This window comes from Drosophila bipectinata, chromosome 4 (assembly GCF_030179905.1).
Source record: "Drosophila bipectinata strain 14024-0381.07 chromosome 4, DbipHiC1v2, whole genome shotgun sequence".
In the NCBI taxonomy this organism is placed as follows: Eukaryota; Metazoa; Arthropoda; class Insecta; order Diptera; family Drosophilidae; genus Drosophila; species Drosophila bipectinata.
In genome coordinates this window covers 2,743,979-2,760,219 of record NC_091740.1, presented here as the reverse complement: position 1 = coordinate 2,760,219, position 16,241 = coordinate 2,743,979, and the positions used below count along the sequence as shown (strand labels likewise).

At 43.8% G+C, this 16,241-nt stretch overlaps 1 pseudogene; it reads right to left on the bottom strand.

Annotated features, from left to right (window-relative positions):
* Positions 1-1,448: 1,448 nt before the first annotated feature.
* On the bottom strand, positions 1,449-6,992 carry LOC108120212 (Krueppel homolog 2-like; annotated as a pseudogene).
* Positions 6,993-16,241: the final 9,249 nt, after the last annotated feature.

Here is a 16,241-nt window from a genome sequence, read left to right as displayed (position 1 = left end):
TGCGGATCGACCTTGGGTTGATATAGGTCGATCTTGGGTTGGAGCATGGTTTTTCGGCCCGGTACATGATCTTTCCCCCGTTTCCCGGCTGACACTTCGGGCATTTCGGCAACACGACTCCGAAAGTCGTAGCAAAATATAGCACACACTTATACCAAATATGCTGCGCACCGTCGATTCACATTCCCAAAATGTGTGCTCCCGCTTGTTGCAGCTCCCTCGTCTTCTCTTCGACTTCGACTTCGACTTCGACTTCCCCTTCCTCGGGTCAGACATCCTCGTCCTTCTTCTGATCTTCTAGCTCTTCCACCCTCGGGCTATAGAAGAATCCTCTTTGCTGCTCACCCTCCGCTGACTGCCTAGTGGCTAGCCTCTCCGCATCGTGACACTCATAGATCCTCTCTCTGAGGTTAATTTTCATTAAAGGCCGGTGTCTCCAATCTTGCCCTCAATGTCAACAAGACCTGGATATAAACCTCCACACTCTCCTGATCTTTGTTTTCTCTCTCGCAGCTCATACTCCCTTACCCATGGACCCATGGAACTCCCTCAGCACCTCGCTCCACGGAGAAAGGCAACACAAACTTCGAGAAAGGCATGCTTCTGCGACTGCCATCAAAAATAGAGCCCCATTTGCGGAGATGTCCAATTTCCATTCGGGCCTGGCTGGCCTCGAGTTTGCCCCACTGACTCGGCTTGATTCCTCGCCGCGGGTACATATGACGCGTCCCATTCCGGCTCCATCTCCAGTGACAACGCTTTCCCGGGCTGTGGTCCCCGGGTGGGACCACCTGTCTCATCGCGTCCGACCTTGCTTCTGCGCGCTGCGTCTTTTGTCCGGTTGGTGGTGCGGATGATGGCCCCTGCCATCGTCGGTTTGAACACTCTGCCGGCGGATGACACCGAGGCGTCTGTTGAAACTGCCATTCGGAAGGCTTCATTGAATGAGATTCTGCCGGCTGCTGGTGCTGTTGCCTCATCCACTGGCTCTCGAAGTCCTTCCTCCAAGATGACATACATTTTGTTTGTTTTTAGTAACTTTACACATTCATTAAAAATATGTTTAAATCATTATTACCAACTGCCAAGCTTGTGTGTTTGATAGATCTAAACAGAAAATACTTTAAAGTAAAAGATAAACTAAATTAATTTGAAAAGTAATGGTTAAAAAAGCAATCTGAACTCTTCACAGTTCACAAAGACATACATAACGATCGAAAACAAGTCTATAAACATGAAAATGTAGCTAAATTTCTACAATTTTAAACTTAAATGTCGAACAAAAAACATACGCTTCAGAAATAAAAAGCTCTTGTTCTCTTCGGGAAGGTGCAAGAAAACCCATTTAACATGTAAAACAGCTGAATACCGATCTCGTAGGTGAGCGTGAGTGAATTTGAAGTGATTTTAAAAATGTTATTTGATTGTTTTATTTCCCCCACATTTATTCAATTACTGTTGAACCGGGGTTGTGGCTGCGGAGCCAGACGACTCACGAATCCAATACCGACGAATGATCTTTCCCACAACGGGCGGAGAACGGGCGGCCAGCTTCTCGAAGGTGATACGCAGCTCAACGAAAGCGGTGCGAGAATAAGGATTTCGGCGCGAGCTGTAACGCATCACCAAGTAGTGGTAGTAGATAGACCAGCGTGGCTCGTGAAGGTTAAAACAATGGCGTTGGGCAGATCTCACAGAATGCCGTGGCCTTGAAAATATTGGCGGCCTGGAATTCCACAATTGAGATGATGAAATGAGCCCCCCACCACGAGTTCTGATCAAAAAGATCAAGAAGTTTGAGCGAGTAGCTGGAGGCATGCAAGACGGAGATAAGCAAAACTGGAATTAGAACCAGCAACGATGGTCGAATGTTGAAAAAGATCAGCGAGTACATCATGTAATGACAGGAGTCTTCGGCAAACAGACGGGCGCTGAGATGGCGGAATCGGCCAGAAGAACCTTGCTAAAGGAGCTCTGTTGTGAAGTGAAAAGGGGCAGAACATAGTTGAATTGTGCTCGAATCCTGAATCGAAACCCTGAACCAGTGAGTCACCGAGGCTGCGGGCAACTCGTGCGGAAAAAACAGACACGCTGCGGGGGTTAGCTGGAGACAATGGGCCTGTCAGCACCCATCCAAAAATGGTCTCCTGACCGAGAAGCGACCCGCAGATGTTAGCCTTGGAAGTACCGAGGAGAATGGACGGAAGAATGTCAGCTCCTAATAACACATCGATTTGGGAGCTCTCAACGAAGTTGGGGTCCGCCAGGGCAGCTGTTTGTAGCCCCTCGGGCAGCCCCTTGAGAAGATCTCGCGAAAACGAATATGATGGCAGATTTCCTGCCAACTGCGGAAAAACGTAAGCCGCAGTCTCTAATTGTAGCCCGGGTCTAGACATCGACCGAATGGAAAAATGGCAATTTAGTAGACTGCGCGGAAATGGTCTGATTGAGGCCGGAAACTTGGGCTTGAATCGTCTTGAAGGGAGGCTTGACGAGGTTGAACAGTCGTTCCGTTATGAAAGTCGCTTCGGACCCTGACTCTATCAGTGCTCGTGCCTGGACGGTGCACCCCAAATGGCACACGTTGATAAGGGCCGTGCCCAATAGGACGGCTCCTGACCCGGAAGCGAAACACACCTGCACATTCGACTGATCCTCTGAGCCGTTTGTTGACGTAGGTGGACTTGGAGCGAATGGGTTCGGGCAGTCTCGTTGCTGGTGGCCTCGGGCAAAACAGTTTAAACATAACTGCTTCCTTTTAATGTAGTCCGAGCGCCCATTTACGTCCATTTCTAGGAACCGCGGACATAAGCGAATGGGGTGGTTCTCCCTCGAACAGAGATCGCAACCCTTGGGGCCTAGAACCATTCGAGTCTCGTATGAGTTCAGCCTCCGAGCAGGGGCAATAGGAATTCCCGACCTTGGCGGAAATTGCACGGAGCCACTAGGCCTGACGTCGTCGATTGCCTTTAGAGTGCGATGGCGCCCTGTCAAGAAGTTGTCTAATTCCTTCCATGTTGGAATTTCGGCCTTATTATGGACGGATTGCTCCCACATAGAAAGTGTGACCTTGGAGAGCTTTGACGAAATCATAAACACCAGGAGGCAGTCCCAAGCCTCAACATTGATGGCGGACATTGCTAGGGCTGTCAGACAACTCTGAATGGTGGCTCGGAGCTCCTTCAGCGCGACCCCGGACTCTTGAGTAATAGCCTGGATGTTAAAAATGATCTTCAACTGGCTGTTGACCAATAGCCGCCGGTTTTAAAAGCGGTCTGTGAGGCTTTGCCATGCGGCAACAAACCCCTCATGGGTAAGCGGAGCCTTAGAAACAATGGCGTGGGCGTCACCACTTGTTTTGGACAATAAGTGGAACAACTTCTCTACCGGGGTGAGCCGCTGGTTTTGGATGTAAATGGCCGTGAACAAGTCTCTGAAGGTGGGCCACCGAAGATAGTCACCCGCAAAGACTTCGGTATCCACTGGAGGTAACCGGCAGCCTGTAGACGCGGGCGTGTGGACATTGACGGAAGCCCGAGTGGATTGGGAAGCAATTTTCTCCCGAAGCTGGGCAATACACCTCGAATAGACGGAGTAACAGTAGCTGTACTTCGCTTCCAGCACTGTCGAGACGGCCGCATTGACGCCGGACACGGCTAGCAAATCGGAGCACCTCTCATAGCTCTTCTCCACCTTTTCCCATAGTGCCCGAATTTGGTCCCGATGGACTTCGCCATGTATTGGGAGCCTATTTCATTTTCTGGGGCGCCCGGAGTATTTATGTTAGCCTTAAATTGGCTAATTCGATCTGTTGTGGCGATGAACTTTTTCAACGCCACTTCGACCGCACTTGGAGCCATTTTTGCAACGGAGCGAGTCTGCCTCTGTGAAGGACCGGGGGTTGTATTGACGGATTCGTCACTCCTTGCCCTTGGACTGGCACTGGTAGCCTTAGGCTTCAAAAGAGGCGTCCGCGGAGATGCGGATTGAGATCTGTCCAAACGGGTGGCTGGGATCGAACGCGGCTTTTTGTCGTCTCCCGTGGGCATTCTCAGAGTCCAATTCGCTGGTCAGCGCTTGTCGACTGACTAAAATTTAAATTTCAACAGGCGCAAAGAAAAATTTCAGGCACCAGAAAAAACCCAAAAGGAGACGAGGTTTGCTCGGATTGTAGGCGGATGTTGCCTGATGCGAAGTAGAAGCAGCGTTAGAGGCACGAAAAATGGAAAAAGTACCGGAAAATTCGTGCTTGTTCGGAAAAAAATGATGACGGTCTATATATGTCTAGATATTTCGACTTGTGTGGTTCGTAATGAATTTAATATATACTGAGATATTAAATTCTTAACTATTTTCGAATTTGCGGAGCCGGAAGGTGGACTTAACTTTGGCTTGAATTTAACCCACAAAAAATAAATAATTAATTTGTGGCTAACTGGCTCGGATTTAATTACGATGGAGCCAGAAGGGTGGAGTTGAAAATCCTAATTTTTAACCAATTGAGGTTAATTATCACGAAGCTGGAACGGTGGAATTGAAACATAAATATTTAATTAATTGAATTTAATTAACACGAAGCCGGGAAGATGGAATTAAAACCGCGGCTCTATTCGGACAGAAGGTGGATTTAAATTAATTAATTGTAATTTCGATAATTAAATTTTCGACTTTAATTATTGAGCGGCCGGAAAGGTGAATTAAAAAACCTGGCCCTTTGCTCAAACGGAAAATAAGAATTAAATAAATTTTCGTAGTTATAATTATAAATACATAAATTTATAAATAATTGATTTTTTTTAATCTATTTTGTTTCGCAGCCGGTTATGCCGTCGGCACCCTGTACGAACCTCAAAGAAAAAAAAACAGAACCGAAAAACACAACACGGCTAGGTCGCGAATTTAAGCGACACAATCACGGATTTGTAGTTAAATGGCGGTTTATTATTGTTGGTTTTAGAAATTTAAAATTTTTTTTAAATTTTATCGGCTATATATTTCCTGAAATTGGAGGCAGAAAATATTTGGAAATATATGGACATGCATGCAAGTAGGGCAAGGGCATGTGGGGCATATGATGGCACAGTGGGACGTCGATAAGTGGACTGTATATTTTAAATTTTATCGGTTATATATTTCCTGGAATGGGAGGCAGAAAATATATGGACATGCATGCAGGTACGGATATATGTAAGGGCATGTGGGCATATGTTGGCACAGTGGAGCTTTGATAAGTGGACTGTATAATTGGGGGAACAGAAAAGTTATGTGGTGTAAAAAATGACACTGATTGAGGAAGATAAAAAACAAATATTACGACAGCGGCGGACTGTTCGGTGAATTTGGATTTCCCGAACTAATTCACACCGGTGGCCAATATTAATTATGCCTTCTTTTTGTCACCACACAATTTCACTGTTCACTTGCGAATTTTTCGCGGATTAATGCACCAAAAAAATATGTATGTGCGTATGTATGTATGTGGATGCACATATGCCTCAAGCGAATGGATAACGGAGAAGCCGAAAACGGCGAGGATGGGCATGCACACAATGGGCAGCACACAAAACGGAGACGGATGGAAAAATTTGCATAATTTTAATATTATTATAGCTTATTAGAAAATCTCAACCTCCGTTGTGTCGGAAAACTCGGACTTGGAGTTGACACGGAGGGAAAAACAATCTTGCAGCAGTGTGAACGAAATTAAATGTTCGAATCACTGCTGAAGACCGGCAGAGAGATGGAGACGGAAAAATGTACTTATCTTTTGGCGGAACAATGCCGAGAACTGCTGGCAGAAGAAAATCCAGTAATTATCCGGCTCGAAGGACCAATGTTTTGTAGGGGGGTGTGGTTGCCGCAAAAGATTCCAGGATTAGATGAAGTGAGAAATAAAAAGGTCGGGGGCGTCTTCGGTTATACGCGTTCAGCTTTATTGGGCTGCTTACAGAGGATAAAAACTTAACTTTGAAAGAAAACAGCCAACGGTAAAGTTGCGTCGTAACGGCCCCTCACGTAAACATCTTTTTTTTTTTTTTTTTAATTTTTAATTTTTCTAGTATCTTTATTTATTATGTGTGTGTGGGCATCTTCTTTATTTATTATATGTGTTTACATAGTTTGGGATTTGTATATTTAAGTCATCAGCAGATTATCGGATTGTGCGGATATTAGAGAGCGGTGATAGATAGAGAGAGGCGGTACAGGAGGACAGTCAATGTGAAATTATAATTATTACTCCAGTGTGGTTTCAAACCCATGGGAACGCCTCTCACTTGTAGCCGTATACTTTAACTGTTGAGCCAAGTAGGTGGGCTCCGGCTCGATGGACCACAATGTTTTGTAGGGGGGCGTGGTTGCCGCAAAAGATTCCAGGATTAGATGAAGTGAGAAATAAAAAGATCGGGGGCGTCTTCGGTTATACGCGTTCAGCTTTATTGGGCTGCTTACAGAGGATAAAAACTTAACTTAGAAAGAAAATAGGCAACGGTAATAGAAAAAAATACGATCGACGACGGCCAACGAAGGAGCGAGAGCGCAAAGAGCGGCGAGCGCGGATGCGCGGGTGCGCCCTAAAGTTGCGTCACAACGGCCCCTCACGTAAACATCCTCCCCCCCTTGCAATCGCTCGGGTTGCAACTGATCCCTCGTCGCTAGCTATGCGTCACTGCAGCTAGAGAGCGTACACGGGTCGATGAAGGCCCCCGTGTCGAAGATCCGGGTCCCGGTATTGTCGCTGTTACGGGTGCACAATCGCCAGAAGACGCAGGGTCCACAGGGCAGAGTTGATCCGGTTTGTTTGGAAATGTTGCAAGAGCTTGAGACTCGGCTTCTGTGATTGCGTATGCTGTTGCTGCTCTGGCTGTGGCTGGGAGCTCCGAGCTGTTGTTCTCGGCGCTGTCAGTGTGCGGTGTTTGTTCAGTGTCTGTGCTCATCTTCGGTCGGCTTTGGTTACAGTCGTTAGTGTCTTTCATGTCAGCATGAATTTGCTGCTTAAATGCATTGAACGCGCAGTACCTCCCTGACTCATACGTCTGTTTCGCCTAAAAAAGTGCCGTATTTACTGCCGACCGAATCTCTGACGGCTACTCCGGCTACCCTTCAGTATCGCCCCTCTGCTAATGCTTCCTTGTTCGTAGCTCTTTTTTCTTTTTGTCTTGCTTTTTGGATTTCTTTTTAAAGGCGTTTTGAAAACGTTTTCTTCAAACTCCTTAGATCTGTGAGATTTTCCCCCATCTTGTCTTTTGTGCTGCTTCTCCCGATTTACTTTGCTTAATTCAATACAAAAAAAAAATATTCATTTATCCATTTTCTGTTCACATTCACAAATTTTTCTCGGACGGAAAACACACATCACATCTATCGTAAGCGGACCACATCCTCAAGCCGCTGTACAAAACGCAAAACACACACAAAGGGATCTATTCAGATACGGACACAAAGGACATTTCCTTGCAGATTCATTTCCCTTGTCTCGTCGGAAGGAGAGGGCGGGATCTGGATTTTACGATCCTGTCAGCCTGTTCAGCTGACAGCTGTTCAGCTAGATTTTTCCACTTCGCCGGCAAGCACGCGTTAACATAAAGGATGGGAACACTCGGAAAAAACACGAAAGGCAATCTCACAAATAAAAACCTATAAACTAATTCAATTTATGAAACACAAAAAAAAACAAAAGAGGAAAGGTAACTTTGGGCGGAGCCGAAGTTGATATACACTTGCAGTTAAAATTGCACACCGGATCCGGTGGCCCGTACGCGTAACGAAAGAGGTGCTGACTACGCATTCCAAGGGCAACTGTCCGCGGACCGTCTCGGGCACTTGCGCAACATGTGATCGTTGCTGGCCGGATACGGAATGCTGACACTACAATTGGGCAACTGCGCCGCAGCCCAACGAAGGCTTCGAAGTACAGCCCGGGTAGTATTTTTGTTCAGTCTTAAAAAGAACTCCGCAGCCTTAGCTCGCGTTATATTTTATCTTTGTCAGTAACACTAACCCTAACGGGCTTGTGCGAAACAAATGATCAATAAATATTATTTGTAAAACCAACACACAAATAAATTATTATTAACTGGCACCCAAACGTGATAAAGAACCCGCACCCAAAAATTGCGTAAATAGAAAATTGCGTAAACGGCTTAAAAATAAAGTTAATACAAGTGCAAAATTCGGCTAAAAAAAAGTAGCAAAAAAAAAAAAAATAATAAAAATAAAATAAATAAAAAAAACATACAAGTGAAAAAAATAGAAGCCGAGAAGAAAACCCACCCTCAAAAAAGCTTTTAAGACATTCGGACAAAATATATTTTCTACACAAAAAGTTGTAGAAATAGTGAAAATAATATAAAAAACAAGAAAGGAAAGCTAACTTCGGGCGGAGCCGAAGTTGATTTACCTTTGCAGTTAAAACCGGATATATATCGCAAACATCGGATATAGTTGGCCGATCCTTATCTGAATAAGAATATATAATCCAATTCATTACAATACAAAATCTAAAATCAATCTTCGAAAATACGAAAGTTGATATTTCTACCAAATACCATTTCTGATCGTTCAGTTATATGGCAGCTATGAGATATAGTGGGCCGATCCTAATGAAATTTGGTAGGTTGGATAAACTGACCAAAAATAGAATCTGTATTAAATTCCAGCTTTCTATCTTCAAAAACACGAAAGTTGGGTCATTTCCGATCGTTCAGTTATATGGCAGCTATAGGATATAGTCGGCCGATCCTTATGAAATTTGGCATGACGTAATGTTTTGCCAAAAATAGCACTCATGTCAAATTTGAACTCTCTAACTCTAAAAACACAAAAGTTATACCATTTCCGATCAATCAGTTATATGGCAGCTATAGGATATAGTCGGCCGATCCGGGCCGTTCCGACTTATATACTGCGTGCAAAGGAAAGAAGGCTGTGTGCAAAGTTTCAAGACGATAGCTTTAAAACTGAGGGACCAGTTCGCGTAGAAACAGACAGACGGACAGACAGACGGACAGACGGACAGACGGACATGCTCATATCAACTCAGGAGGTGATCCTGATCAAGAATATATATACTTTATAGGGTCGGAGATGTCTCCTTCACTGCGTTGCACACTTTTGACCAAAATTATAATACCCTCTGCAAGGGTATAAAAACACAAAAACGAAAAGTTCTAAAACAAAAACTATATGCAAGATTTTATTCAGTTAAATCTTGCATAAAACTCAAAAAACCAGCGAAACAGTGAAAAAGGGAGCTGTAGGGACAACCCTCGCCCCTCTCCGCGGGAATAATCCAAGGAAAGGGAGCTGTAGGGATACCCCTCGCCCCCCACCGCGGGAATAATCCAAGTAAAGGGAGCTGTAGGGATACCCCTCGCCCCCCTCCCTGGGAGCAACTAAAGTAAAGGGAGCTGTAGGGTAACCCTCGCCCCCCTCCGTGGGAATCAACAAGCCAAAGCGAAGGAAAGCCGACGGCAACTTGCAGCATATCTTAATAAATAAATATAAGAAAATGTAAGTAGGCTGTTTGTTTGTCTGTTTTTCGTAAAAGAAAAGTAATACAGAAAATAAAAAGTTGTTTAAACAAGTAAAAGGGATTCGATAGGCCTGTAATGACTACATAAAAAAAAAGAGAAAATATTTGTATTTTGTTTTTTCTTTTTCTCCTCTTAAAAATCTTTTTTCCCTTTTCATAAAAGGTTAAAACTTGTCAAACTTATTGTGCAAGAGAAATAAAAAATAAAATTAATACAATAAGAAATACATGATTTAAAAAATAAGTACATTTTGTTTTTTTCTCTCTGAAATCTGAGTACGAAGAAATAAATTTTTCTTGAAATTCGAATACGAATAAAAGCATTTGCGCAGCTAACTCATTTTTACTATTTATAAAAAAGTGCACTGAGAATTGTTTTTTTTTAAAAAGCAAGCAAAATATTACAAAAAATAGATAAAAACATTACAATTTTTTTAAGGAAATATTACAAAATTAAAAACCCGCAGCAATTTTTGTTATTAATTTTGACCCATGTCCACGGGAAACTACGCGTCGTCGGACGAAGAACTTTTAGAAGAGTATAGGAAATCTCGGGGGTCAAGGGCTCACCAACAAAGACTTTTATCCATCAACCAGTAGGACCGCAACTAACACCCTCGTTCGAGAGAGCGTCCTTGAAACTAGAACCTCTGAATTTTCCAGTCAAACAATAGAAATGTCTCATGAACAGCTTCTAGCCATCGAGAACGCCATGAAAGGCGCACTCGAAAGGCAACAACGAGAATTTGATGAGAAGGTAGCCACATTGATGGCAGAAATAAACTCATTAAAAATCAACACCCCAGAAATCAAAACGTATCAGGAGATCAAAATTGAACCAGGAATAGAATGTTCTGAACCGCTAGATATAGTAAAATCCGTCCCAGATTTTGAAGGGAAACAGGAGAATTACGTCTCCTGGAGGCAGGCTGCCACAGCAGCATACAGGGTATTCGAGCCTTACGAGGGCAGCAGTCGATTCTATCAAGCAGTCGCTATCCTCAGAAACAAAGTAAGAGGATCAGCGTCCGCTGCATTGTCTTCATATAATACAGTGTTAAATTTCCATGCCATACTGGCACGTTTAGATTTCACGTATGCGGATAAAACTCCGACACACGTAATTCAACAAGAATTAAGTTTACTAAGGCAAGGAGATTTACCCTTACTTAAATACTACGACGAAGTAGAGCGAAAGCTAACGCTTTTAACAAATAAAATTATTATGACCCACGACGCTAACGCAGCAGCCGTTCTGAACCAAAAATTCAGGAACGACGCCCCGCATGCGTTCGTATCCGGCCTAAAAAAATCATTAAAGATGGCCGTATTTCCCGCACAACAAGAAGTGTTTTTGCGGCTAGTTTTGCTCGACACAGCGAGGAAAAAGTCAGTAAACCAAACAACCAGCGACAAGCGGGTTGGAAGAATTGGGCCGCAGACCAAAAACAAAGTCGAAATTTGGGGGCAATGCAAAAGACCCCTTACTTTGCCAGACCCCAAAAAGGAGGCAACAATCAACCCGGTTCTTTTAAACAAAGACCATATAGTAATACGGGAAACGCCCAGAAACAAACAAGGGCGAAGCCAATGGATGTGGATACCTCATCCAGTTTTAGACAGCCTTCGGCATGGGTAGCAGGGCAATCGACAAGGACCCAACAGAAAATCAACTTCATGCCCGAGGAGCAGTCCGGCGAAGAAGACTACGATTCCGTGGCGCAAGCATGCGCCACAGGAATAGAGGATGACCTGGACGCAAAAGACTCTATTAATTTTTTAGGGTAAAGTCCCTACTCCCGTACATTGCGCGTACGCTGGCAGGAAGGGAAATAAAGCTTTTAATCAATACAGGTACCTCAAAAAATTATATTACTCCACTCCCGCTGAAAGGCGTCGTGGCTGTGGACACCCCATTTAACGTTAAGCCAATCCACGGCTTTACAAAAATCGAGAAGAAATGTTTTGCTTCCATATTTAATGTTAAATCACCACTTTTCATTATTAAAGTTCTGAAAGATTTTGATGGTATTATCGGTCTCGACTGCTTAAACAAGTGAATGCAAAACTCGATATTACTGCAAATGTTTTCTTCACTAATAATGGATCCGAAAAGATCCAGTTCGCTAAGGCAGAAAATGTCAACTTCATCAAAATAGATGACGAGGACGTTCCCCCCGCGGTAAAAGCTGCCTTTGACAAAATGATAGGTGAAAATTACAAAGCCTTCGCTGATCCAGACGAAGCACTTCCTTTTAATATAAATACTGTTGCTACAATTAAAACAGATGGGGAGCCGGTGTACTCAAAGTCGTACCCGCACCCCATGGGTGTAACTGAATTCGTCAACGCAGAGGTTAAACAACTTCTAGCGGACGGCGTAATAAGGTCATCCAAGTCTCCTTATAATAACCCAACGTGGGTTGTTGACAAAATAGGAACCGACCAGAACGGGGTCAAGAAGAAGCGACTCGTTATCGACTTTAGAAAGTTAAACGAAAAAACCGTGGACGATAGATACCCTATCCCTGCGATTACGACAATATTATCGAACCTGGGCGAGTCAAAGTTTTTTACAACACTCGACCTTAAAACCGGCTTTCACCAAATAGAGCTGGCAAAGAGAGACCGGCAGAAGACGGCTTTCTCAATAAATAATGGAAAATACGAATTCTGTAGATTGCCATTTGGACTAAAAAATGCTCCGAGCATTTTCCAAAGAGCTATCGATGATGTCCTGCGAGATAGAATTTCAAAGATATGCTATGTTTATGTCGACGATGTCATAATATACTCAAAAACGAAAGAGGCCCATCTTAATGACATAAAATGGGTCCTAGGAAAACTTTCCGAAGCAGGTATGAGAGTATCTCAAGAAAAATCAAAGTTCTTCAAAAAGAGCGTTGAATACTTGGGATTCATAGTGACGCAAGGGGGCTTACGGACATCACCTGAAAAGGTCAGGGCCATAAAGCAATTTCCCCAGCCAAAGACCCTTTTCGAGCTAAGATCTTTCATAGGGTTGGCTAGCTACTATAGATGCTTTATTAAGAATTTTGCAGCAATTGCAAGGCCTCTTACTAGCATTCTTAAGGGCGAAAACGGTAAGATAAGCAAATACCAATCAAGAAAAATATGCATTGAAATGAACAAGGAACAGATGGAAACATTCTGCAGACTAAGAGAAATCCTAGCATCAGAAGATGTTTTACTTTCCTACCCAGACTATAAGAAACCGTTCGATCTAACAACGGACGCGTCAGGTTTTGGTCTAGGGGCGGTTCTATCGCAGGGTGGTCGCCCAATTACAATGATATCACGCACTCTGCGTGATAACGAAAAGAACTATGCAACCAACGAGCGGGAACTCCTCGCCATAGTCTGGGCACTACAATACCTCCGCAATTATTTGTACGGAGTAAAAAATCTACAGATCTTTACCGACCACCAGCAACTCACTTACGCCGTCTCTGATAAAAATCCTAACGCTAAACTAAAGCGCTGGAAGGAAATCATTGACGACCACGGTGCAAAGGTGATTTATACACCTGGTAAAGAAAACTTTGTCGCTGACGCTTTGTCCCGTTGTCAAAACGTTAACGCTTTGGAGGAAGAACAGGACTCCGACATGGCTACCATACATAGCGAGGAATCGCTAGCGTATACCATAGCCACAACGGACAACCCGGTTAACTGTTTCAGGAATCAAATAATAATTGAAGAGAGTAACAGCTCGTCCGTAGACACGTTTATTCTGTTTAAAAGCAAAGTTAGACACACAGTAAAAATAAATGACCGCGGTAACCTACTGAATACCTTGCTAGAGGTGGTTAATGCAGAAGTGGTAAACGCAATATATTGCTCCCTACCAATCCTGGCATTTATTCAACACAAACTCGTGGAGCTATTCCCGAACACTACGTTCAGACATTCAAAAAGCTTTGTACAGGACATAACGGACGGAACCGAACAAAAAGAGATCATGGTAACCGAACATAATAGAGCGCATCGAGCAGCCCAGGAAAATGTGAAACAAGTCCTAAGGGACTATTTTTTTCCAAAAATGTTCCGACTAGCAACAGATGTAGCATAAAACTGCAAAATCTGTTCCATGGCAAAGTACAAACGCCACCCATCCAAACAAGCAGTAGCACAAACACCTATACCTTCTTCTGTGGGGGAAATCCTTCACATTGATATTTTTTCCACAGACGGAACTCTTTTTCTTACGTGTGTGGACAAATTCTCGAAATTCGCCACAGTACAAATGATCGCGTCAAGGGCTATTGTGGACGTAAAAACTCCAATAATGCAAATAGCGAATTTTTTCCCAAAAGCGAAAACGATCTACTGCGATAACGAGAAATCCCTAAACTCCGAGACCATAAAATCCATTCTCCTGAACAACTATAACATTACAGTTTCTAACGCACCACCTCTACACAGCACCTCAAATGGCCAAGTAGAGAGATTTCATAGCACCCTGGCCGAAATAGCACGATTTTTGAAGCTAAAGAACAAATTAGTTGACACCACCGAAATAATTCTTCTTGCAACTAATAAATACAATAAATCAATTCACTCGGTGACTAACGAAAAACCCATAGACATTTTACACTCAAAATCAGCAGAATTCGAGACAGTAATTAGCAAAAAAATTCAACAGGCTCAGGAGAGAACCCTCGAACACGTAAACAAAGATAGGACTCATAAAACTTACCAAGTGGGCGATAAGGTTTTCCTGAAGGCAAACAAACGCCTGGGGAATAAGCTTACACCACTGTGCTCAGAAGAGGTTGTTGATGCAGACCTGGGGACCACGGTCCTTATTAAAGGGAGGGTGGTCCACAAGGACAATCTACGTTAATCGTCCTCACAAGATTTTGACCTACTCCTTTGTTCCTTTCTTTATTCTTTCTAGGTTACAAAAATATTTTTTAATTTTCATACTAACGGCTATTAGGACGGACGCGACATTAAAACTAAACGATTACACAAACGCGGACTATATCCCGATAGAAGACAATGACATTGTAATCTGGGAGAATTACGGATACCTACAGCACGCAAGGTACATGACGACCTACGAGGACTACGCAGACCAGAAAGAAGCAATGACAAAGACATTCACAGACGACCACAGAACACCAGTTATTGAAACGGACCTTAGACATATTCGCAAGTTGGTGACCACCCTTAAGTTCCACCACAGGGCTACTAGAAGTATCACTTTAATCGGTACGGCTCTCAAAGTTATTGAAGGTACGCCTGACTTTAATGATTGGGAGCAGGTAAGATTTAATCAGAACCGGTTAATGAGGGCAGACGAGGGTCAAACAGAATTAAACATAAAATTCAAATTACACGTCTAAATGAGCTCGCTAACGCAATGAAGCAGATTCAGAAATACGAAACAAATAAAGAAACACACTTGTTAGAAATCATCTTAGCAAAGAATAGAATCATCATTACAGACCTAGAAAACATCCTTATGGGCCTAACCCTAGCAAAATTAAATATTGTAAGCCCAGCCATTCTAGATGGTGCCGACGTAAGCGAATTCAGAGACAAACAGCCTATTAACATTAATATTAGTTTGGTAGAAATATTAGAGAAATTTCCTAATCCTAAGCTCGTATGTAAGAGAATAACGGTCTACCCGGTTCAACGCCATAATAGAATCCTGAACTTCGAGAGCGGAAATTTAGTTGCCGAATGCCCAACACAGAACCTAAATATCGGTGACTGCAGGACAACGGTAGGTGCCGCATTCTGCAAGGAACTAAAAAACGGCACATGTGCTCAACAGATAGTTTCTGGGGCCATCGCGCACTGCTCCACGCTCCCGGGTCATCTAGATCCAATCACGATTGTGGACCACGGAACCCTAATCATCAACGATGCCCACGTAACGGTGACTGACGACCAAGGCCGGGAACAAAAGGTATCCGGAACCTACCTGTTAGCGTACTCTGACAAGGTAGCGCTCAACGGAACCTGGTTCATAAACCAGCTGGGGAGCTCGCTGAAAAACCTGCTGTGTCGGCTATGACAGTAGTAAACGTCACTGCCCACCACAACCGACTCAGCCTCCCGTTTCTCCATGAACTCAGCCTAAGTAACCTACGCCATATCGGGGCCCTCAGAGAAAGACTGTCATCGGGATCCCGTCTCAACATTTGCCTTATTCTGCTGGCTGCCCTTTCTCTATGCGCAATCCTGTGGATCGGCAAATACCACCTGAAGACCAATCGCCGCAAGAAATCGAGGGACCAATCGAGAGATGTAGAACGAGTAGGTCCCCGGGACGACGACCATTTAAAGGAGGGAGGAGTTAACACGCGCAGACAGAATTTAGGAGAAGTGCCAAATTGCACACCGGATCCGGTGGCCCGCACGCGTAACGAAAGAGGTGCTGACTACGCATTCCAAGGGCAACTGTCCGCGGACCGTCTCGGGCACTTGCGCAACATGTGATCGTTGCTGGCCGGATACGGAATGCTGACACTGCAATTGGGCAACTGCGCCGCAGCCCAACGAAGGCTTCGAAGTACAGCCCGGGTAGTATTTAAGTTCAGTCTTAAGTAGAACTCCGCAGCCTTAGCTCGCGTTATATTTTATCTTTGTCAGTAACACTAACCCTAACGGGCTTGTGCGAAACAAATGATCAATAAATATTATTTGTAAAACCAAAACACAAATAAATTAT